The following is a 20029-nucleotide window of genomic DNA, read 5'->3' on the forward strand; positions in this document are numbered from 1 at the left end:
GTAATTCACAGCCAGCAGATGTGTCTAGGCAGATACAAGAGAACGATTAGCATCCACAATTGGCAAGCGTGCTGTTATTCGTGCGCAGGAAGCACCCTCCTCCAACTCCTACACTTAATTACAAACAGTACAAGTGTTCCCATAACATTCTTAAGCCTACGTCGGAAAGATCTGCCTTACGCCGGGTTCACGTAAATCCCACTGCACATTCCTATTCTTTGCGTGCAGTCGGCTGCTACTGGTGTTGCTAGTTGTGACTTCTGATAACAGATGCCGTAGCAATCAATTCATGGAGTGATTTGTATGTTTTGCGATAGTCTGTCTCTGACAACCAAGCACAGGTGACATAGGTGCGAACGCAGGAAGCTTGCAGCCCCTCGCTGCCTGCAGACACCGAGCAGCCACACTAGGAGGGCGGCCTAAGCCGTAGGCGAAATGTGCTCATTCGCTTTGGGGCGACGTCGAACTATAAATGATGCTGTCACTAGCGTGAGCGTCGTGTAAAGTCGTAAAAGTCGGCTGCATGGGCGAGTGCCATGTTTGGGGAGCGTTTCGTAGTTTGCGCAGTGCAATGGAGACGTGGAAACTTGTTGTGGCCCAGTGTTTTGCAGTTGGACGACAAGAGTGGTACACAGTAGCAAAGAGCGAGGCACTGAGTTTGCATGAACAGTGGAGTGCAGAATGGGGCTCGAGATGTGCTTGTTACCTCAGGTGCTGTGTGATTGTCGACAAGGAGTGAAAACGGAGCAATTTGTGATCCCCCTTTCAATTTAAGACGTTAAAAACAGACGGAATTTGCATTCGTAATACCAGAGCATCGAAACTACTTGGAACTCTTGTGTATATGAACGTGTCCGCGCCTTTGTACTCTGGTCCCTTCAGCGCTACAAACCAATCAAGCATCGTGTCCATGCACATCAGAGTCTCAAGGAATGGAGATTAGCGCAGTTTGGTCGCGAATCGGGGCGTAGCTCAGTTGGTAGAGCGTTCGCTTTGCATGTGAATGTTCCCGGGTTCAAGCCCCGGCGCCTCCATGTTTTGTGGTCAGTGGATGCCAAGTGTTGATCGCGGCGAACCTAAAAGCACGCAAGATGTTGCAAAGCCAGCGTCACAGACTTGTATGATGCATACTGACGTAAGGAGAGCAAGATGTATGTGTGGGGACCGGCTGTCATCGAGTGCAGGTCTGTCTTAGGTATCACGGCATAACGTCATTGAAGTCTAGAGAATGGACAACACGTTCGTCTTACTCAGAGCGGTGTCCGAATTCTATTTTCGACGTGATGCGTGCCACTTCCATTGTGGCCAACTACGATTCAATACAGAATGCACGAAACATGAAAGACACCCTCACAGATACATAGAGAGTAGTGTTTGTCTGCGGAATAATGGGAGTGCAAGCGTCTGTGACATTGATATTGCTGTATGTAGCACAATTTGTCATGGAGGGGACGTAGCTCAGATGGTAGAGCGCTCGCTTAGCATGCGAGAGGTACTGGGATCGATACCCAGCGCCTCCAGAATTTTTAACACACCTACATGCGCACCTTGCCATGCAAGTGGAGTAATTCACAGCCAGCAGATGTGTCTAGGCAGATACAAGAGAACGATTAGCATCCACAATTGGCAAGCGTGCTGTTATTCGTGCGCAGGAAGCACCCTCCTCCAACTCCTACACTTAATTACAAACAGTACAAGTGTTCCCATAACATTCTTAAGCCTACGTCGGAAAGATCTGCCTTACGCCGGGTTCACGTAAATCCCACTGCACATTCCTATTCTTTGCGTGCAGTCGGCTGCTACTGGTGTTGCTAGTTGTGACTTCTGATAACAGATGCCGTAGCAATCAATTCATGGAGTGATTTGTATGTTTTGCGATAGTCTATCTCTGACAAGCAAGCACAGGTGACATAGGTGCGAACGCAGGAAGCTTGCAGCCCCTCGCTGCCTGCAGACACCGAGCAGCCACACTAGGAGGGCGGCCTAAGCCGTAGGCGAAATGTGCTCATTCGCTTTGGGGCGACGTCGAACTATAAATGAGGCTGTCACTAGCGTGAGCGTCGTGTAAAGTCGTAAAAGTCGGCTGCATGGGCGAGTGCCATGTTTGGGGAGCGTTTCGTAGTTTGCGCAGTGCAATGGAGACGTGGAAACTTGTTGTGGCCCAGTGTTTTGCAGTTGGACGACAAGAGTGGTACACAGTAGCAAAGAGCGAGGCACTGAGTTTGCATGAACAGTGGAGTGCATAATGGGGCTCGAGATGTGCTTGTTACCTCAGGTGCTGTGTGATTGTCGACAAGGAGTGAAAACGGAGCAATTTGTGACCCGCCTTTCAATTTAAGACGTTAAAAACAGACGGAATTTGCATTCGTAATACCAGAGCATCGAAACTACTTGGAACTCTTGTGTATATGATCGTGTCCGCGCCTTTGTACTCTGGTCCCTTCAGCGCTACAAACCAACCAAGCATCGTGTCCGTGCACATCAGAGTCTCAAGGAATGGAGAATAGCGCAATTTTGTCGCGAATCGGGGCGTAGCTCAGTTGGTAGAGCGTTCGCTTTGCATGTGAAAGGTCCCGGGTTCAAGCCCCGGCGCCTCCATGTTTTGTGGTCAGTGGATGCCAAGTGTTGATCGCGGCGAACCTAAAAGCACGCAAGATGTTGCAAAGCCAGCGTCACAGACTTGTATGATGCATACTGACGTAAGGAGAGCAAGATGTATGTGTGGGGACCGGCTGTCATCGAGTGCAGGTCTGTCTTAGGTATCACGGCTTAACGTCATTGAAGTCTAGAGAATGGACAACACGTTCGTCTTACTCAGAGCGGTGTCCGAATTCTATTTTCGACGTGATGCGTGCCACTTCCATTGTGGCCAACTACGATTCAATACAGAATGCACGAAACATGAAAGACACCCTCACAGATACATAGAGAGTAGTGTTTGTCTGCGGAATAATGGGAGTGCAAGCGTCTGTGACATTGATATTGCTGTATGTAGCACAATTTGTCATGGAGGGGGCGTAGCTCAGATGGTAGAGCGCTCGCTTAGCATGCGAGAGGTACTCGGATCGATACCCAGCGCCTCCAGAATTTTTAACACACCTACATGCGCACCTTGCCATGCAAGTGGAGTAATTCACAGCCAGCAGATGTGTCTAGGCAGATACAAGAGAACGATTAGCATCCACAATTGGCAAGCGTGCTGTTATTCGTGCGCAGGTAGCACCCTCCTCCAACTCCTACACTTAATTTACAAACAGTACAAGTGTTCCCATAACATTCTTAAGCCTACGTCGGAAAGATCTGCCTTACGCCGGGTTCACGTAAATCCCACTGCACATTCCTATTCTTTGCGTGCAGTCGGCTGCTACTGGTGTTGCTAGTTGTGACTTCTGATAACAGATGCCGTAGCAATCAATTCATGGAGTGATTTGTATGTTTTGCGATAGTCTGTCTCTGACAAGCAAGCACAGGTGACATAGGTGCGAACGCAGGAAGCTTGCAGCCCCTCGCTGCCTGCAAACACCGAGCAGCCACACTAGGAGGGCGGCCTAAGCCGTAGGCGAAATGTGCTCATTCGCTTTGGGGCGACGTCGAAGTATAAATGAGGCTGTCACTAGCGTGAGCGTCGTGTAAAGTCGTAAAAGTCGGCTGCATGGGCGAGTGCCATGTTTGGGGAGCGTTTCGTAGTTCGCGCAGTGCAATGGAGACGTGGAAACTTGTTGTGGCCCAGTGTTTTGCAGTTGGACGACAAGAGTGGTACACAGTAGCAAAGAGCGAGGCACTGAGTTTGCATGAACAGTGGAGTGCAGAATGGGGCTCGAGATGTGCTTGTTACCTCAGGTGCTGTGTGATTGTCGACAAGGAGTGAAAACGGAGCAATTTGTGACCCCCCTTTCAATTTAAGACGTTAAAAACAGACGGAATTTGCATTCGTAATACCAGAGCATCGAAACTACTTGGAACTCTTGTGTATATGAACGTGTCCGCGCCTTTGTACTCTGGTCCCTTCAGCGCTACAAACCAACCAAGCATCGTGTCCGTGCACATCAGAGACTCAAGGAATGGAGAATAGCGCAGTTTGGTCGCGAATGGGGGCGTAGCTCAGTTGGTAGAGCGTTCGCTTTGCATGTGAAAGTTCCCGGGTTCAAGCCCCAGCGCCTCCATGTTTTGTGGTCAGTGGATGCCAAGTGTTGATCGCGGCGAACCTAAAAGCACGCAAGATGTTGCAAAGCCAGCGTCACAGACTTGTATGATGCATACTGACGTAAGGAGAGCAAGATGTATGTGTGGGGACCGGCTGTCATCGAGTGCAGGTCTGTCTTAGGTATCACGGCTTAACGTCATTGAAGTCTAGAGAATGGACAACACGTTCGTCTTACTCAGAGCGGTGTCCGAATTCTATTTTCGACGTGATGCGTGCCACTTCCATTGTGGCCAACTACGATTCAATACAGAATGCACGAAACCTGAAAGACACCCTCACAGATACATAGAGAGTAGTGTTTGTCTGCGGAATAATGGGAGTGCAAGGGTCTGTGACATTGATATTGCTGTATGTAGCACAATTTGTCATGGAGGGCGCGTAGCTCAGATGGTAGAGCGCTCGCTTAGCATGCGAGAGGTACTGGCATCGATACCCAGCGCCTCCAGAATTTTTAACACACCTACATGCGCACCTTGCCATGCAAGTGGAGTAATTCACAGCCAGCAGATGTGTCTAGGCAGATACAAGAGAACGATTAGCATCCACAATTGGCAAGCGTGCTGTTATTCGTGAGCAGGAAGCACCCTCCTCCAACTCCTACACTTAATTTACAAACAGTACAAGTGTTCCCATAAGATTCGTAAGCCTACGTCGGAAAGATCTGCCTTACGCCGGGTTCATGTAAATCCCACTGCACATTCCTATTCTTTGCGTGCAGTCGGCTGCTACTGGTGTTGCTAGTTGTGACTTCTGATAACAGATGCCGTAGCAATCAATTCATGGAGTGATTTGTATGTTTTGCGATAGTCTGTCTCTGACAAGCAAGCACAGGTGACATAGGTGCCAACGCAGGAAGCTTGCAGCCCCTCGCTGCCTGCAGACACCGAGCAGCCACACTAGGAGGGCGGCCTAAGCCGTAGGCGAAATGTGCTCATTCGCTTTGGGGCGACGTCGAACTATAAATGAGGCTGTCACTAGCGTGAGCGTTGCGTGAGCGTCGTGTAAAGTCGTAAAACTCGGCTGCATGGGCGAGTGCCATGTTTGGGGAGCGTTTCGTAGTTTGCGCAGTGCAATGGAGACGTGGAAACTTGTTGTGGCCCAGTGTTTTGCAGTTGGACGACAAGAGTGGTACACAGTAGCAAAGAGCGAGGCACTGAGTTTGCATGAACAGTGGAGTGCAGAATGGGGCTCGAGATGTGCTTGTTACCTCAGGTGCTGTGTGATTGTCGACAAGGAGTGAAAACGGAGCAATTTGTGACCCCCCTTTCAATTTAAGACGTTAAAAACAGACGGAATTTGCATTCGTAATACCAGAGCATCGAAACTACTTGGATCTCTTGTGTATATGAACGTGTCCGCGCCTTTGTACTCTGGTCCCTTCAGCGCTACAAACCAACCAAGCATCGTGTCCGTGCACATCAGAGTCTCAAGGAATGGAGAATAGCGCAGTTTGGTCGCGGATGGGGGCGTAGCTCAGTTGGTAGAGCGTTCGCTTTGCATGTGAAAGGTCCCGGGTTCAAGCCTCGGCGCCTCCATGTTTTGTGGTCAGTGGATGCCAAGTGTTGATCGCGGCGAACCTAAAAGCACGCAAGATGTTGCAAAGCCAGCGTCACAGACTTGTATGATGCATACTGACGTAAGGAGAGCAAGATGTATGTATGGGGACCGGCTGTCATCGAGTGCAGGTCTGTCTTAGGTATCACGGCTTAACGTCATTGAAGTCTAGAGAATGGACAACACGTTCGTCTTACTCAGAGCGGTGTCCGAATTCTATTTTCGACTTGATGCGTGCCACTTCCATTGTGGCCAACTACGATTCAATACAGAATGCACGAAACCTGAAAGACACCCTCACAGATACATAGAGAGTAGTGTTTGTCTGCGGAATAATGGGAGTGCAAGCGTCTGTGACATTGATATTGCTGTATGTAGCACAATTTGACATGGATTGGGCGTAGCTCAGATGGTAGAGCGCTCGCTTAACATGCGAGAGGTTCTCGGATCGATACCCAGCGCCTACAGAATTTTTAACACACCTACATGCGCACCTTGCCATGCAAGTGGAGTAATTCACAGCCAGCAGATGTGTCTAGGCAGATACAAGAGAACGATTTGCATCCACAATTGGCAAGCGTGCTGTTATTCGTGCGCAGGAAGCACCCTCCTCCAACTCCTACACTTAATTTACAAACAGTACAAGTGTTCCCATAAGATTCTTAAGCCTACGTCGGAAAGATCTGCCTTACGCCGGGTTCACGTAAATCCCACTGCACATTCCTATTCTTTGCGTGCAGTCGGCTGCTACTGGTGTTGCTAGTTGTGACGTCTGATAACAGATGCCGTAGCAATCAATTCATGGAGTGATTTGTATGTTTTGCGATACTCTATCTCTGACAAGCAAGCACAGGTGACATAGGTGCGAACGCAGGAAGCTTGCAGCCCCTCGCTGCCTGCAGACACCGAGCAGCCACACTAGGAGGGCGGCCTAAGCCGTAGGCGAAATGTGCTCATTCGCTTTGGGGCGACGTCGAACTATAAATGAGGCTGTCACTAGCGTGAGCGTCGTGTAAAGTCGTAAAAGTCGGCTGCATGGGCGAGTGCCATGTTTGGGGAGCGTTTCGTAGTTCGCGCAGTGCAATGGAGACGTGGAAACTTGTTGTGGCCCAGTGTTTTGCAGTTGGACGACAAGAGTGGTACACAGTAGCAAAGAGCGAGGCACTGAGTTTGCATGAACAGTGGAGTGCAGAATGGGGCTCGAGATGTGCTTGTTACCTCAGGTGCTGTGTGATTGTCGACAAGGAGTGAAAACGGAGCAATTTGTGACCCCCCTTTCAATTTAAGACGTTAAAAACAGACGGAATTTGCATTCGTAATACCAGAGCATCGAAACTACTTGGAACTCTTGTGTATATGAACGTGTCCGCGCCTTTGTACTCTGGTCCCTTCAGCGCTACAAACCAACCAAGCATCGTGTCCGTGCACATCAGAGTCTCAAGGAATGGAGAATAGCGCAGTTTGGTCGCGAATCGGGGCGTAGCTCATTTGGTAGAGCGTTCGCTTTGCATGTGAAAGGTCCCGGGTTCAAGCCCCGGCGCCTCCATGTTTTGTGGTCAGTGGATGCCAAGTGTTGATCGCGGCGAACCTAAAAGCACGCAAGATGTTGCAAAGCCAGCGTCACAGACTTGTATGATGCATACTGACGTAAGGAGAGCAAGATGTATGTATGGGGACCGGCTGTCATCGAGTGCAGGTCTGTCTTAGGTATCACGGCTTAACGTCATTGAAGTCTAGAGAATGGACAACACGTTCGTCTTACTCAGAGCGGTGTCCGAATTCTATTTTCGACGTGATGCGTGCCACTTCCATTGTGGCCAACTACGATTCAATACAGAATGCACGAAACCTGAAAGACACCCTCACAGATACATAGAGGGTAGTGTTTGTCTGCGGAATAATGGGAGTGCAAGCGTCTGTGACATTGATATTGCTGTATGTAGCACAATTTGACATGGATTGGGCGTAGCTCAGGTGGTAGACCGCTCGCTTAGCATGCGAGAGGTACTGGGATCGATACCCAGCGCCTCCAGAATTTTTAACACACCTACATGCGCACCTTGCCATGCAAGTGGAGTAATTCACAGCCAGCAGATGTGTCTAGGCAGATACAAGAGAACGATTAGCATCCACAATTGGCAAGCGTGCTGTTACTCGTGCGCAGGAAGCACCCTCCTCCAACTCCTACACTTAATTTACAAACAGTACAAGTGTTCCCATAAGATTCTTAAGCCTACGTCGGAAAGATCTGCCTTACGCCGGGTTCACGTAAATCCCACTGCACATTCCTATTCTTTGCGTGCAGTCGGCTGCTACTGGTGTTGCTAGTTGTGACGTCTGATAACAGATGCCGTAGCAATCAATTCATGGAGTGATTTGTATGTTTTGCGATAGTCTATCTCTGACAAGCAAGCACAGGTGACATAGGTGCGAACGCAGGAAGCTTGCAGCCCCTCGCTGCCTGTAGACACCGAGCAGCCACACTAGGAGGGCGGCCTAAGCCGTAGGCGAAATGTGCTCATTCGCTTTGGGGCGACGTCGAAGTATAAATGAGGCTGTCACTAGCGTGAGCGTCGTGTAAAGTCGTAAAAGTCGGCTGCATGGGCGAGTGCCATGTTTGGGGAGCGTTTCGTAGTTTGCGCAGTGCAATGGAGACGTGGAAACTTGTTGTGGCCCAGTGTTTTGCAGTTGGACGACAAGAGTGGTACACAGTAGCAAAGAGCGAGGCACTGAGTTTGCATGAACAGTGGAGTGCAGAATGGGGCTCGAGATGTGCTTGTTACCTCAGGTGCTGTGTGATTGTCGACAAGGAGTGAAAACGGAGCAATTTGTGACCCCCCTTTCAATTTAAGACGTTAAAAACAGACGGAATTTGCATTCGTAATACCAGAGCATCGAAACTACTTGGAACTCTTGTGTATATGAACGTGTCCGCGCCTTTGTACTCTGGTCCCCTCAGCGCTACAAACCAACCAAGCATCGTGTCCGTGCACATCAGAGTCTCAACGAATGGAGAATAGCGCAGTTTGGTCGCGAATCGGGGCGTAGCTCAGTTGGTAGAGCGTTCGCTTTGCATGTGAAAGGTCCCGGGTTCAAGCCCCGGCGCCTCCACGTTTTGTGGTCAGTGGATGCCAAGTGTTGATCGCGGCGAACCTAAAAGCACGCAAGATGTTGCAAAGCCAGCGTCACAGACTTGTGTGATGCATACTGACGTAAGGAGAGCAAGATGTATGTATGGGGACCGGCTGTCATCGAGTGCAGGTCTGTCTTAGGTATCACGGCTTAACGTCATTGAAGTCTAGAGAATGGACAACACGTTCGTCTTACTCAGAGCGGTGTCAGAATTCTATTTTCGACGTGATGCGTGCCACTTCCATTGTGGCCAACTACGATTCAATACAGAATGCACGATACCTGAAAGACACCCTCACAGATACATAGAGAGTAGTGTTTGTCTGCGGAATAATGGGAGTGCAAGCGTCTGTGACATTGATATTGCTGTATGTAGCACAATTTGAAATGGATTGGGCGTAGCTCAGATGGTAGAGCGCTCGCTTAGCATGCGAGGGGTACTGGGATCGATACCCAGCGCCTCCAGAATTTTTAACACACCTACATGCGCACCTTGCCATGCAAGTGGAGTAATTCACAGCCAGCAGATGTGTCTAGACAGATACAAGAGAACGATTAGCATCCACAATTGGCAAGCGTGCTGTTATTCGTGCGCAGGAAGCACCCTCCTCCAACTCCTACACTTAATTTACAAACAGTACAAGTGTTCCCATAAGATTCTTAAGCCTACGTCGGAAAGATCTGCCTTACGCCGGGTTCACGTAAATCCCACTGCACATTCCTATTCTTTGCGTGCAGTCGGCTGCTACTGGTGTTGCTAGTTGTGACGTCTGATAACAGATGCCGTAGCAATCAATTCATGGAGTGATTTGTATGTTTTGCGATAGTCTATCTCTGACAAGCAAGCACAGGTGACATAGGTGCGAACGCAGGAAGCTTGCAGCCCCTCGCTGCCTGCAGACACCGAGCAGCCACACTAGGAGGGCGGCCTAAGCCGTAGGCGAAATGTGCTCATTCGCTTTGGGGCGACGTCGAACTATAAATGAGGCTGTCACTAGCGTGAGCGTCGTGTAAAGTCGTAAAAGTCGGCTGCATGGGCGAGTGCCATGTTTGGGGAGCGTTTCGTAGTTTGCGCAGTGCAATGGAGACGTGGAAACTTGTTGTGGCCCAGTGTTTTGCAGTTGGACGACAAGAGTGGTACACAGTAGCAAAGAGCGAGGCACTGAGTTTGCATGAACAGTGGAGTGCAGAATGGGGCTCGAGATGTGCTTGTTACCTCAGGTGCTGTGTGATTGTCGACAAGGAGTGAAAACGGAGCAATTTGTGACCCCCCTTTCAATTTAAGACGTTAAAAACAGACGGAATTTGCATTCGTAATACCAGAGCATCGAAACTACTTGGAACTCTTGTGTATATGAACGTGTCCGCGCCTTTGTACTCTGGTCCCTTCAGCGCTACAAACCAACCAAGCATCGTGTCCGTGCACATCAGAGTCTCAAGGAATGGAGAATAGCGCAGTTTGGTAGCGAATGGGGGCGTAGCTCAGTTGGTAGAGCGTTCGCTTTGCATGTGGAAGGTCCCGGGTTCAAGCCCCGGCGCCTCCATGTTTTGTGGTCAGTGGATGCCAAGTGTTGATCGCGGCGAACCTAAAAGCACGCAAGATGTTGCAAAGCCAGCGTCACAGACTTGTATGGTGCATACTGACGTAAGGAGAGCAAGATGTATGTGTGGGGACCGGCTGTCATCGAGTGCAGGTCTGTCTTAGGTATCACGGCTTAACGTCATTGAAGTCTAGAGAATGGACAACACGTTCGTCTTACTCAGAGCGGTGTCCGAATTCTATTTTCGACGTGATGCGTGCCACTTCCATTGTGGCCAACTACGATTCAATACAGAATGCACGAAACATGAAAGACACCCTCACAGATACATAGAGAGTAGTGCTTGTCTGCGGAATAATGGGAGTGCAAGCGTCTGTGACATTGATATTGCTGTATGTAGCACAATTTGTCATGGAGGGCGCGTAGCTCAGATGGTAGAGCGCTCGCTTAGCATGCGAGAGGTACTCGGATCGATACCCAGCGCCTCCAGAATTTTTAACACACCTACATGCGCACCTTGCCATGCAAGTGGAGTAATTCACAGCCAGCAGATGTGTCTAGGCAGATACAAGAGAACGATTAGCATCCACAATTGGCAATCGTGATGTTATTCGTGCGCAGGAAGCACCCTCCTCCAACTCCTACACTTAATTTACAAACAGTACAAGTGTTCCCATAAGATTCTTAAGCCTACGTCGGAAAGATCTGCCTTACGCCGGGTTCACGTAAATCCCACTGCACATTCCTATTCTTTGCGTGCAGTCGGCTGCTACTGGTGTTGCTAGTTGTGACTTCTGATAACAGATGCCGTAGCAATCAATTCATGGAGTGATTTGTATGTTTTGCGATAGTCTGTCTCTGACAAGCAAGCACAGGTGACATAGGTGCGAACGCAGGAAGCTTGCAGCCCCTCGCTGCCTGCAGACACCGAGCAGCCACACTAGGAGGGCGGCCTAAGCCGTAGGCGAAATGTGCTCATTCGCTTTGGGGCGACGTCGAACTATAAATGAGGCTGTCACTAGCGTGAGCGTCGTGTAAAGTCGTAAAAGTCGGCTGCATGGGCGAGTGCCATGTTTGGGGAGCGTTTCGTAGTTTGCGCAGTGCAATGGAGACGTGGAAACTTGTTGTGGCCCAGTGTTTTGCAGTTGGACGACAAGAGTGGTACACAGTAGCAAAGAGCGAGGCACTGAGTTTGCATGAACAGTGGAGTGCAGAATGGGGCTCGAGATGTGCTTGTTACCTCAGGTGCTGTGTGATTGTCGACAAGGAGTGAAAACGGAGCAATTTGTGACCCCCCTTTCAATTTAAGACGTTAAAAACAGACGGAATTTGCATTCGTAATACCAGAGCATCGAAACTACTTGGAACTCTTGTGTATATGAACGTGTCCGCGCCTTTGTACTCTGGTCCCTTCAGCGCTACAAACCAACCAAGCATCGTGTCCGTGCACATCAGAGTCTCAAGGAATGGAGAATAGCGCAGTTTGGTCGCGAATCGGGGCGTAGCTCATTTGGTAGAGCGTTCGCTTTGCATGTGAAAGGTCCCGTGTTCAAGCCCCGGCGCCTCCATGTTTTGTGGTCAGTGGATGCCAAGTGTTGATCGCGGCGAACCTAAAAGCACGCAAGATGTTGCAAAGCCAGCGTCACAGACTTGTATGGTGCATACTGACGTAAGGAGAGCAAGATGTATGTATGGGGACCGGCTGTCATCGAGTGCAGGTCTGTCTTAGGTATCACGGCTTAACGTCATTGAAGTCTAGAGAATGGACAACACGTTCGTCTTACTCAGAGCGGTGTCCGAATTCTATTTTCGACGTGATGCGTGCCACTTCCATTGTGGCCAACTACGATTCAATACAGAATGCACGAAACCTGAAAGACACCCTCACAGATACATAGAGAGTAGTGTTTGTCTGCGGAATAATGGGAGTGCAAGCGTCTGTGACATTGATATTGCTGTATGTAGCACAATTTGTCATGGAGGGGGCGTAGCTCAGATGGTAGAGCGCTCGCTTAGCATGCGAGAGGTACTGGGATCGATACCCAGCGCGTCCAGAATTTTTAACACACCTACATGCGCACCTTGCCATGCAAGTGGAGTAATTCACAGCCAGCAGATGTGTCTAGGCAGATACAAGAGAACGATTAGCATCCACAATTGGCAAGCGTGCTGTTATTCGTGCGCAGGAAGCACCCTCCTCCAACTCCTACACTTAATTTACAAACAGTACAAGTGTTCCCATAAGATTCTTAAGCCTACGTCGGAAAGATCTGCCTTACGCCGGGTTCACGTAAATCCCACTGCACATTCCTATTCTTTGCGTGCAGTCGGCTGCTACTGGTGTTGCTAGTTGTGACTTCTGATAACAGATGCCGTAGCAATCAATTCATGGAGTGATTTGTATGTTTTGCGATAGTCTGTCTCTGACAAGCAAGCACAGGTGACATAGGTGCGAACGCAGGAAGCTTGCAGCCCCTCGCTGCCTGCAGACACCGAGCAGCCACACTAGGAGGGCGGCCTAAGCCGTAGGCGAAATGTGCTCATTCGCTTTGGGGCGACGTCGAACTATAAATGAGGCTGTCACTAGCGTGAGCGTCGTGTAAAGTCGTAAAAGTCGGCTGCATGGGCGAGTGCCATGTTTGGGGTAGCGTTTCGTAGTTTGCGCAGTGCAATGGAGACGTGGAAACTTGTTGTGGCCCAGTGTTTTGCAGTTGGACGACCAGAGTGGTACACAGTAGCAAAGAGCGAGGCACTGAGTTTGCATGAACAGTGGAGTGCAGAATGGGGCTCGAGATGTGCTCGTTACCTCAGGTGCTGTGTGATTGTCGACAAGGAGTGAAAACGGAGCAATTTGTGACCCCCCTTTCAATTTAAGACGTTAAAAACAGACGGAATTTGCATTCGTAATACCAGAGCATCGAAACTACTTGGAACTCTTGTCTATATGAACGTGTCCGCGCCTTTGTACTCTGGTCCCTTCAGCGCTACAAACCAACCAAGCATCGTGTCCGCGCACATCAGAGTCTCAAGGAATGGAGAATAGCGCAGTTTGGTCGCGGATCGGGGCGTAGCTCATTTGGTAGAGCGTTCGCTTTGCATGTGAAAGGTCCCGGGTTCAAGCCCCGGCGCCTCCATGTTTTGTGGTCAGTGGATGCCAAGTGTTGATCGCGGCGAACCTAAAAGCACGCAAGATGTTGCAAAGCCAGCGTCACAGACTTGTATGATGCATACTGACGTAAGGAGAGCAAGATGTATGTGTGGGGACCGGCTGTCATCGAGTGCAGGTCTGTCTTAGGTATCACGGCTTAACGTCATTGAAGTCTAGAGAATGGACAACACGTTCGTCTTACTCAGAGCGGTGTCCGAATTCTATTTTCGACGTGATGCGTGCCACTTCCATTGTGGCCAACTACGATTCAATACAGAATGCACGAAACCTGAAAGACACCCTCACAGATACATAGAGAGTAGTGTTTGTCTGCGGAATCATGGGAGTGCAAGCGTCTGTGACATTGATATTGCTGTATGTAGCACAATTTGTCATGGAGGGGGCGTAGCTCAGATGGTAGAGCGCTCGCTTAGCATGCGAGAGGTACTGGGATCGATACCCAGCGCCTCCAGAATTTTTAACACACCTACATGCGCACCTTGCCATGCAAGTGGAGTAATTCACAGCCAGCAGATGTGTCTAGGCAGATACAAGAGAACGATTAGCATCCACAATTGGCAAGCGTGCTGTTATTCGTGCGCAGGAAGCACCCTCCTCCAACTCCTACACTTAATTTACAAACAGTACAAGTGTTCCCATAAGATTCTTAAGCCTACGTCGGAAAGATCTGCCTTACGCCGGGTTCACGTAAATCCCACTGCACATTCCTATTCTTTGCGTGCAGTCGGCTGCTACTGGTGTTGCTAGTTGTGACTTCTGATAACAGATGCCGTAGCAATCAATTCATGGAGTGATTTGTATGTTTTGCGATAGTCTGTCTCTGACAAGCAAGCACAGGTGACATAGGTGCGAACGCAGGAAGCTTGCAGCCCCTCGCTGCCTGCAGACACCGAGCAGCCACACTAGGAGGGCGGCCTAAGCCGTAGGCGAAATGTGCTCATTCGCTTTGGGGCGACGTCGAACTATAAATGAGGCTGTCACTAGCGTGAGCGTCGTGTAAAGTCGTAAAAGTCGGCTGCATGGGCGAGTGCCATGTTTGGGGAGCGTTTCGTAGTTTGCGCAGTGCAATGGAGACGTGGAAACTTGTTGTGGCCCAGTGTTTTGCAGTTGGACGACAAGAGTGGTACACAGTAGCAAAGAGCGAGGCACTGAGTTTGCATGAACAGTGGAGTGCAGAATGGGGCTCGAGATGTGCTTGTTACCTCAGGTGCTGTGTGATTGTCGACAAGGAGTGAAAACGGAGCAATTTGTGACCCCCCTTTCAATTTAAGACGTTAAAAACAGACGGAATTTGCATTCGTAATACCAGAGCATCGAAACTACTTGGAACTCTTGTGTATATGAACGTGTCCGCGCCTTTGTACTCTGGTCCCTTCAGCGCTACAAACCAACCAAGCATCGAGTCCGTGCACACCAGAGTCTCAAGGAATGGAGAATAGCGCAGTTTGGTCGCGAATCGGGGCGTAGCTCAGTTGGTAGAGCGTTCGCTTTGCATGTGAAAGGTCCCGGGTTCAAGCCCCGGCGCCTCCATGTTTTGTGGTCAGTGGATGCCAAGTGTTGATCGCGGCGAACCTAAAAGCACGCAAGATGTTGCAAAGCCAGCGTCACAGACTTGTATGGTGCATACTGACGTAAGGAGAGCAAGATGTATGTGTGGGGACCGGCTGTCATCGAGTGCAGGTCTGTCTTAGGTATCACGGCTTAACGTCATTGAAGTCTAGAGAATGGACAACACGTTCGTCTTACTCAGAGCGGTGTCCGAATTCTATTTTCGACGTGATGCGTGCCACTTCCATTGTGGCCAACTACGATTCAATACAGAATGCACGAAACCTGAAAGACACCCTCACAGATACATAGAGAGTAGTGTTTGTCTGCGGAATAATGGGAGTGCAAGCGTCTGTGACATTGATATTGCTGTATGTAGCACAATTTATCTTGAAGGGGGCGTAGCTCAGATGGTAGAGCGCTCGCTTAGCATGCGAGAGGTACTGGGATCGATACCCAGCGCCTCCAGAATTTTTAACACACCTACATGCGCACCTTGCCATGCAAGTGGAGTAATTCACAGCCAGCAGATGTGTCTAGGCAGATACAAGAGAACGATTAGCATCCACAATTGGCAAGCGTGCTGTTATTCGTGCGCAGGAAGCACCCTCCTCCAACTCCTACACTTAATTTACAAACAGTACAAGTGTTCCCATAAGATTCTTAAGCCTACGTCGGAAAGATCTGCCTTACGCCGGGTTCACGTAAATCCCACTGCACATTCCTATTCTTTGCGTGCAGTCGGCTGCTACTGGTGTTGCTAGTTGTGACTTCTGATAACAGATGCCGTAGCAATCAATTCATGGAGTGATTTGTATGTTTTGCGATAGTCTGTCTCTGACAAGCCAGCACAGGTGACATAGGTGCGAACGCAGGAAGCTTGCAGCCCCTCGCTGCCTGCAGACACCGAGCAGCCACACTAGGAGGGCGGCCTAAGCCGTAGGCGAAATGTGCTCATTCGCTTTGGGGCGACGTCGAACTATAAATGAGGCTGTCACTAGCGTGAGCGTCGTGTAAAGTCGTAAAAGTCGGCTGCATGGGCGAGTGCCATGTTTGGGGAGCGTTTCGTAGTTTGCGCAGTGCAATGGAGACGTGGAAACTTGTTGTGGCCCAGTGTTTTGCAGTTGGACGACAAGAGTGGTACACAGTAGCAAAGAGCGAGGCACTGAGTTTGCATGAACAGTGGAGTGCAGAATGGGGCTCGAGATGTGCTTGTTACCTCAGGTGCTGTGTGATTGTCGACAAGGAGTGAAAACGGAGCAATTTGTGACCCCCCCTTTCAATTTAAGACGTTAAAAACAGACGGAATTTGCATTCGTAATACCAGAGCATCGAAACTACTTGGAACTCTTGTGTATATGAACGTGTCCGCGCCTTTGTACTCTGGTCCCTTCAGCGCTACAAACCAACCAAGCATCGTGTCCGCGCACATCAGAGTCTCAAGGAATGGAGAATAGCGCAGTTTGGTCGCGAATCGGGGCGTAGCTCATTTGGTAGAGCGTTCGCTTTGCATGTGAAAGGTCCCGGGTTCAAGCCCCGGCGCCTCCATGTTTTGTGGTCAGTGGATGCCAAGTGTTGATCGCGGCGAACCTAAAAGCACGCAAGATGTTGCAAAGCCAGCGTCACAGACTTGTATGATGCATACTGACGTAAGGAGAGCAAGATGTATGTATGGGGACCGGCTGTCATCGAGTGCAGGTCTGTCTTAGGTATCACGGCTTAACGTCATTGAAGTCTAGAGAATGGACAACACGTTCGTCTTACTCAGAGCGGTGTCCGAATTCTATTTTCGACGTGATGCGTGCCACTTCCATTGTGGCCAACTACGATTCAATACAGAATGCACGAAACCTGAAAGACACCCTCACAGATACATAGAGAGTAGTGTTTGTCTGCGGAATAATGGGAGTGCAAGCGTCTGTGACATTGATATTGCTGTATGTAGCACAATTTATCTTGAAGGGGGCGTAGCTCAGATGGTAGAGCGCTCGCTTAGCATGCGAGAGGTACTGGGATCGATACCCAGCGCCTCCAGAATTTTTAACACACCTACATGCGCACCTTGCCATGCAAGTGGAGTAATTCACAGCCAGCAGATGTGTCTAGGCAGATACAAGAGAACGATTAGCATCCACAATTGGCAAGCGTGCTGTTATTCGTGCGCAGGAAGCACCCTCCTCCAACTCCTACACTTAATTTACAAACAGTACAAGTGTTCCCATAAGATTCTTAAGCCTACGTCGGAAAGATCTGCCTTACGCCGGGTTCACGTAAATCCCACTGCACATTCCTATTCTTTGCGTGCAGTCGGCTGCTACTGGTGTTGCTAGTTGTGACTTCTGATAACAGATGCCGTAGCAATCAATTCATGGAGTGATTTGTATGTTTTGCGATAGTCTGTCTATGACAAGCAAGCACAGGTGACATAGGTGCGAACGCAGGAAGCTTGCAGCCCCTCGCTGCCTGCAGACACCGAGCAGCCACACTAGGAGGGCGGCCTAAGCCGTAGGCGAAATGTGCTCATTCGCTTTGGGGCGACGTCGAACTATAAATGAGGCTGTCACTAGCGTGAGCGTCGTGTAAAGTCGTAAAAGTCGGCTGCATGGGCGAGTGCCATGTTTGGGGAGCGTTTCGTAGTTTGTGCAGTGCAATGGAGACGTGGAAACTTGTTGTGGCCCAGTGTTTTGCAGTTGGACGACAAGAGTGGTACACAGTAGCAAAGAGCGAGGCACTGAGTTTGCATGAACAGTGGAGTGCAGAATGGGGCTCGAGATGTGCTTGTTACCTCAGGTGCTGTGTGATTGTCGACAAGGAGTGAAAACGGAGCAATTTGTGACCCCCCTTTCAATTTAAGACGTTAAAAACAGACGGAATTTGCATTCGTAATACCAGAGCATCGAATCTACTTGGAACTCTTGTGTATATGAACGTGTCCGCGCCTTTGTACTCTGGTCCCTTCAGCGCTACAAACCAACCAAGCATCGTGTCCGTGCACATCAGAGTCTCAAGGAATGGAGAATAGCGCAGTTTGGTCGCGAATCGGGGCGTAGCTCATTTGGTAGAGCGTTCGCTTTGCATGTGAAAGGTCCCGGGTTCAAGCCCCGGCGCCTCCATGTTTTGTGGTCAGTGGATGCCAAGTGTTGATCGCGGCGAACCTAAAAGCACGCAAGATGTTGCAAAGCCAGCGTCACAGACTTGTATGATGCATACTGACGTAAGGAGAGCAAGATGTATGTATGGGGACCGGCTGTCATCGAGTGCAGGTCTGTCTTAGGTATCACGGCTTAACGTCATTGAAGTCTAGAGAATGGACAACACGTTCGTCTTACTCAGAGCGGTGTCCGAATTCTATTTTCGACGTGATGCGTGCCACTTCCATTGTGGCCAACTACGATTCAATACAGAATGCACGAAACCTGAAAGACACCCTCACAGATACATAGAGAGTAGTGTTTGTCTGCGGAATAATGGGAGTGCAAGCGTCTGTGACATTGATATTGCTGTATGTAGCACAATTTGACATGGATTGGGCGTAGCTCAGATGGTAGAGCGCTCGCTTAGCATGCGAGAGGTACTGGGATCGATACCCAGCGCCTCCAGAATTTTTAACACACCTACATGCGCACCTTGCCATGCAAGTGGAGTAATTCACAGCCAGCAGATGTGTCTAGGCAGATTCAAGAGAACGATTAGCATCCTCAATTGGCAAGCGTGCTGTTATTCATGCGCAGGAAGCACCCTCCTCCAACTCCTACACTTAATTTACAAACAGTACAAGTGTTCCCATAAGATTCTTAAGCCTACGTCGGAAAGATCTGCCTTACGCCGGGTTCACGTAAATCCCACTGCACATTCCTATTCTTTGCGTGCAGTCGGCTGCTACTGGTGTTGCTAGTTGTGACTTCTGATAACAGATGCCGTAGCAATCAATTCATGGAGAGATTTGTATGTTTTGCGATAGTCTGTCTCTGACAAGCAAGCACAGGTGACATAGGTGCGAACGCAGGAAGCTTGCAGCCCCTCGCTGCCTGCAGACACCGAGCAGCCACACTAGGAGGGCGGCCTAAGCCGTAGGCGAAATGTGCTCATTCGCTTTGGGGCGACGTCGAACTATAAATGAGGCTGTCACTAGCGTGAGCGTCGTGTAAAGTCGTAAAAGTCGGCTGCATGGGCGAGTGCCATGTTTGGGGAGCGTTTCGTAGTTTGCGCAGTGCAATGGAGACGTGGAAACTTGTTGTGGCCCAGTGTTTTGCAGTTGGACGACAAGAGTGGTACACAGTAGCAAAGAGCGAGGCACTGAGTTTGCATGAACAGTGGAGTGCAGAATGGGGCTCGAGATGTGCTTGTTACCTCAGGTGCTGTGTGATTGTCGACAAGGAGTGAAAACGGAGCAATTTGTGACCCCCCTTTCAATTTAAGACGTTAAAAACAGACGGAATTTGCATTCGTAATACCAGAGCATCGAAACTACTTGGAACTCTTGTGTATATGAACGTGTCCGCGCCTTTGTACTCTGGTCCCTTCAGCGCTACAAACCAACCAAGCATCGTGTCCGTGCACATCAGAGACTCAAGGAATGGAGAATAGCGCAGTTTGGTCGCGAATCGGGGCGTAGCTCATTTGGTAGAGCGTTCGCTTTGCATGTGAAAGGTCCCGGGTTCAAGACCCGGCGCCTCCATGTTTTGTGGTCAGTGGATGCCAAGTGTTGATCGCGGCGAACCTAAAAGCACGCAAGATGTTGCAAAGCCAGCGTCACAGACTTGTATGATGCATACTGACGTAAGGAGAGCAAGATGTATGTATGGGGACCGGCTGTCATCGAGTGCAGGTCTGTCTTAGGTATCACGGCTTAACGTCATTGAAGTCTAGAGAATGGACAAC

The 20029-nt window shown here is 49.7% G+C and overlaps 11 non-coding genes across 11 annotated transcripts; all 11 read left to right on the top strand.

Annotated features, from left to right (window-relative positions):
* Positions 1-1447: 1447 nt before the first annotated feature.
* On the top strand, positions 1448-1520 carry Trnaa-agc (transfer RNA alanine (anticodon AGC)). The gene has a single exon. It is a non-coding gene; the product is annotated as a tRNA-Ala (tRNA).
* Positions 1521-3011: 1491 nt separating this feature from the next.
* Trnaa-agc (transfer RNA alanine (anticodon AGC)) lies at positions 3012-3084 on the top strand. The gene has a single exon. It is a non-coding gene; the product is annotated as a tRNA-Ala (tRNA).
* Positions 3085-4090: 1006 nt separating this feature from the next.
* On the top strand, positions 4091-4163 carry Trnaa-ugc (transfer RNA alanine (anticodon UGC)). Its single transcript has one exon. It is a non-coding gene; the product is annotated as a tRNA-Ala (tRNA).
* A 1503-nt stretch (positions 4164-5666) lies between these two features.
* Trnaa-ugc (transfer RNA alanine (anticodon UGC)) lies at positions 5667-5739 on the top strand. The gene has a single exon. It is a non-coding gene; the product is annotated as a tRNA-Ala (tRNA).
* A 3540-nt stretch (positions 5740-9279) lies between these two features.
* Trnaa-agc (transfer RNA alanine (anticodon AGC)) lies at positions 9280-9355 on the top strand. Its single transcript has one exon. It is a non-coding gene; the product is annotated as a tRNA-Ala (tRNA).
* Positions 9356-10361: 1006 nt separating this feature from the next.
* On the top strand, positions 10362-10434 carry Trnaa-ugc (transfer RNA alanine (anticodon UGC)). Its single transcript has one exon. It is a non-coding gene; the product is annotated as a tRNA-Ala (tRNA).
* A 1978-nt stretch (positions 10435-12412) lies between these two features.
* On the top strand, positions 12413-12485 carry Trnaa-agc (transfer RNA alanine (anticodon AGC)). The gene has a single exon. It is a non-coding gene; the product is annotated as a tRNA-Ala (tRNA).
* Positions 12486-13978: 1493 nt separating this feature from the next.
* On the top strand, positions 13979-14051 carry Trnaa-agc (transfer RNA alanine (anticodon AGC)). Its single transcript has one exon. It is a non-coding gene; the product is annotated as a tRNA-Ala (tRNA).
* Positions 14052-15543: 1492 nt separating this feature from the next.
* Positions 15544-15616, top strand: Trnaa-agc (transfer RNA alanine (anticodon AGC)). The gene has a single exon. It is a non-coding gene; the product is annotated as a tRNA-Ala (tRNA).
* Positions 15617-17109: 1493 nt separating this feature from the next.
* On the top strand, positions 17110-17182 carry Trnaa-agc (transfer RNA alanine (anticodon AGC)). The gene has a single exon. It is a non-coding gene; the product is annotated as a tRNA-Ala (tRNA).
* Positions 17183-18671: 1489 nt separating this feature from the next.
* Trnaa-agc (transfer RNA alanine (anticodon AGC)) lies at positions 18672-18747 on the top strand. Its single transcript has one exon. It is a non-coding gene; the product is annotated as a tRNA-Ala (tRNA).
* The last annotated feature ends 1282 nt before the right edge of the window (positions 18748-20029 follow it).

The sequence above is a fragment of the Schistocerca gregaria genome, chromosome 6 (genome assembly GCF_023897955.1).
Source record: "Schistocerca gregaria isolate iqSchGreg1 chromosome 6, iqSchGreg1.2, whole genome shotgun sequence".
NCBI lineage: Eukaryota > Metazoa > Arthropoda > Insecta > Orthoptera > Acrididae > Schistocerca > Schistocerca gregaria.